Source organism: Takifugu rubripes, chromosome 18 (assembly GCF_901000725.2).
Source record: "Takifugu rubripes chromosome 18, fTakRub1.2, whole genome shotgun sequence".
NCBI classification, from domain to species: Eukaryota; Metazoa; Chordata; class Actinopteri; order Tetraodontiformes; family Tetraodontidae; genus Takifugu; species Takifugu rubripes.
This window is the reverse complement of record NC_042302.1, coordinates 424078-427969: the sequence shown is the minus strand read 5'-3', so window position 1 is coordinate 427969 and position 3892 is coordinate 424078. Positions and strand designations below refer to the sequence as shown.

General features: G+C 45.7%; 1 long non-coding RNA gene across 2 annotated transcripts; it reads right to left on the bottom strand.

Annotated features, from left to right (window-relative positions):
• Positions 1–464: 464 nt before the first annotated feature.
• On the bottom strand, positions 465–1042 carry LOC115246673 (uncharacterized). Of its 2 annotated transcripts, none has more exons than XR_003885762.1 (3): positions 924–1042; positions 662–786; positions 465–585 (listed from the first exon to the last, which is right to left on the bottom strand). It is a non-coding gene; the product is annotated as an uncharacterized lncRNA (long non-coding RNA). The 2 variants fall into 2 exon arrangements; XR_003885763.1 differs by having other exon boundaries at positions 871–984.
• Between the last annotated feature and the right edge of the window lie 2850 nt (positions 1043–3892).

Below are 3892 nucleotides of genomic sequence, written 5' to 3'. Positions count from 1 at the left end.
GGAGAGACAAAGGCACATGCTCAGGTGGGTTTTTAATAGAAATCCAGGCAACATCATAGGGGAGCCAATCATAATTGGGATCTTTTGATGGCCACGAACATGATTAGATGATTGCATATGGCCACTGGATCGCCACTCAGTCAACAGCCATATGTTCAGCTGACAGCCCTTCCCTTGAACACGACTCCACATTCAGTTCTGCCTCTTTAATTTCAAATCAGTGGACTTCAGCTGCAACTTTAAACTTAACAGTTTGACTAAACTTTGAGAGGAGGAGGACGAGGACAAGGAGGGGGGAGGATGAGGAGGATGAGGAGGGCCGAGGTTCCCTTAATTTACTGTTGTTTGATGTTGACGAGGCTGCTCACTAGACAACAATCAACTCCAACTTTGGGAAACTGCGTGCGTGCGTGCGTGCGTGTGTGTGCACTCTCTTTCTGCCAGGATCACATTTTAATGGAATGAAAAGTTAAACTCCAAAGCTTTTAATAATCTATTGAATGGTTGTGATCAGACCAGAGTCTCCTCACACCAGCAGCCAGTAATGAGCTCTTCACTCAGCCAGCGATGGTTTCGACACCTTCCCTGGGGAGCATACTCAGGACTTTCAGTCATTCCCAGTGTGTCTAACTTAAACATCAGTCATTGTGTAATTGTGTACCACCACAGCAGAGCAGACGCTCCCCATACATTCCTGTTCAACTCAGGGCAACAGGAGGGCATCAGGAATCCTGCCGAGGAAGTTGCTTGATCACATTCCTTAATGATTCATTTAGTCTAAGAAACCTGCACATTCGTTAAGAAAGGAAATGACCCAGAATGGGCAAAACACACTGGTGATGCTGGGAAACTACTAGAAACTGGTCATACCTACAACCAGAGCACAGGGAAAGGTCCTCAGTGCTCCTGGAGGGTCCACTTACCATGTCAGCCAAGCCCCGCTGATGGTCACACAGTTTTCCACCTGTGTCGTTTATCCTTACAGGTATTAATTACAGTAAATAGATGAGGAAATTGAGTTAAAGCATTAACATCATATTTACAACATGCTTCTGACTGTAACACCATCATAAGCAAGCATCAAACATTTTGTGAGCTTATTAACAAGGTGCCACAAAAGCTTTGATCCTTTTATCACACCTTTGAATCCATCAGCCAGCGATCGAAGCAGCTGTTGTCAATGTATGTCACCGTTCTCCTACCTTGCCACCTTATTTCTATTTCTTCATGCCTAATCTCTCTTCTACCTTGGAGGGTCCTCCTCTATGAGCCGGGTCCTACTCAGGGTTGCTTCCTGGTAAAGAAGAGTGCTTGTTGAGGGGTCAGGCCTACTAGGGACTACTGTAAAGACTAATAACTTGATATTGATATAAATATCAACATCAGTCCTCAACAGCAACATTGTAGACATTTGCGAGGACATTCCTGATAGTGGAGGACAGCCGGCTCATGTTGAATCATCACGGCTCTGACGGGTCCCCTGACCTACCGGACGGATCAATTGCTCGCTGCTGTCAGGGCTCGGCCGGCAGCCCAAAGCATCAGTTCTGCGTGCAGGATTTCCAATGCTTCAATAGAGGTTTTAGAAATCCCTTCCTTCTCCCTACCAGGCTCCCAACCCCCCTCCAATCCATCATCTTTGCCTCCAAATTCCTACCCCACCCCCTGTGATCAAACATAAGCCCCCTGCTTTCTGTAAAATAATGTCTTTCTTAGCACATGAGCCGTTGCAGAACTCATCTTGGATTATAAATAGAGAAAGAGTGAGCCGCCCCGTCTTTCATGAGGGGCTGAGCAGAGACATACATTTAGAATCACATTCCTCTCTGCCTGTTTGGGCTAATTATGTGCTCTGGAAGCAGAACACAGAGCAGCAGGGTATCAGGCTAATTTGTTTTTATGTGAGAAAAAAACTGATTGGATATTCTCAGTACAAAAAACATTAAATGATGACATAATATCGAATTGAGCATATTTTAATCCAAACCACGTAGTTTGGATTAAATGTTGGTCAGGTTGGGAATTTTGGACTGACATACAGGCGTTGTGGAACAAATGTTACTAAAAAGTCTTGGAGTAAAAAATCCACTGTGCAAACAGTCAGGACGCCTTGATCTGTAGAGGCCAAAGCTGAGAGGTAGAGTCAGAATAGTGGGTCAGAACAGTCAGGACAGGGTCAGAACAGAGAGGACAGGGTCAGATAAGTCAGAACGGGGTCAGAAGGGTCAGAACAATCAGGACAGGGTAAGATGGGTCAGAACAGGGTCAGAAGGGTGTCTCCATCTTTCCCTCACTTGTGATCATGTAATTGTAATTGTTTATTATCAGGGAGTCGAAACACCTCTTTAAGAAGCCTCCAGGTGATCCAGGTGAGCCCAATAGACCACTCCGCTCTCAGAATGCTGGTCTACTTCTGGTCGCCAGAGTTTCTAGGGGTAGGATGGGGGCCAAGCATTTAGCTACCAGGCCCCCCTGCTTTGGAACCAGCTCCCTGTCCAGGTACTTGAGGCTGACTCCATCACTACTTTTAAGATTAGGCTTAAAACCTACCTCTTTGAAAAAGCTTATTGTTACTAATTCTGTAGTACCAGTCATTATCATATACAGACAAATTATCATACTAAGGGGGTAGTCTAATCATTAGGTTAACATCTTAGCTATGCTGTTATAGGCCAAGGCTGCCGGGGTCCAGAAACATGATCACCTAACAGGCCTCTGTCACCCCACTGGGTCATGGTTTCCTCTCCTCTCCTCTCCTCTCCTCTCCTCTCCTCTCCTCTCCTCTCCTACCTATTCTCTCCTCTACCTGTCCTCCCCCTTCTCCTCTCTCTCTACCCAGCCAGCCATCAGCAGGAGGGTCCCCCTACATGAGCCGGGTCCTGCTCAAGGTTTCTTCCTGTTAAAGGGGAGTTTTTCCTTGCCACTGATGCTTGTTCGGGGTCAGGCCCTGGGATTCTGAAAAGCACTTAGAAACAATTTTGATTGTAACAGATGCTATATAAATAAAGATTGATTGATTGATTGATTGATTGATTGATTGATTGATTGATTGATAGTAGTATTAGTAGTAGTATTGTTGTTGTTAGTATTAGCATTATTCATGTTATTATGAGTGTTATTATTGTAATAACTCTCATAATAACAATAGGAATACGTTTGCTGTGTATAGAGAGGGGTTTCGTCTGACTAATGCAACCTTTTTTTAATTACTTGGTTTCAGGACTGTATATTTTCCTGAATCTCTCAGAGGTGTAAATTTTTGCAGTGTTGCTTCTGTGAGACACCTCTGTCTCTGTCGGACTGATAGCCCAGTTTTTTGTCTGTGTCTCTGGGGGACCAGATGAGGGAGGAGCAGGTATCAGTGGCCCCACACGGCAGCACAGCAGCCTGCTGACCAGGCGGAGCTGAGCAGCGGAGCTGAGCAGCAGCAAGCTCCTCCCATCAAGGTGGTTCTCCTCGGAGGAACTGTGACTAAAGCAGCAGGAGCAGCCCAAACCAGTGGCCTGACTGGGATTCAGGTGGACGAATGGAACCTCCACTTCTCTGTCCACTCATGTGCAGGAAGCAGAATGCTTAGACCTACCTGCTGCTTTCTCCTCCGGCCAAAACACATCCCCAAACAGCCACCGCTGCCCTCAGGGAAGGGTCCTATCAAGCTTAGGGGGCAACTGAGAACATTGGGCCCGATTCACCAATATGTTCTTACGAATCTTCTTAGATTCTTTCTTAAGTTGTCCTTAAGAAGTTTTTTAAGAAAACCCTACGTCGGATTCATCAACGCGTTCGTAAGCCCCAGAATTGTTCGCAGCTGTGTTCTTAGATTGATGAATGCCATCTGTTCGTAAGTTGAAAGCACGTGCCAGGTGAGTCTAATTAACATACGATTATCATA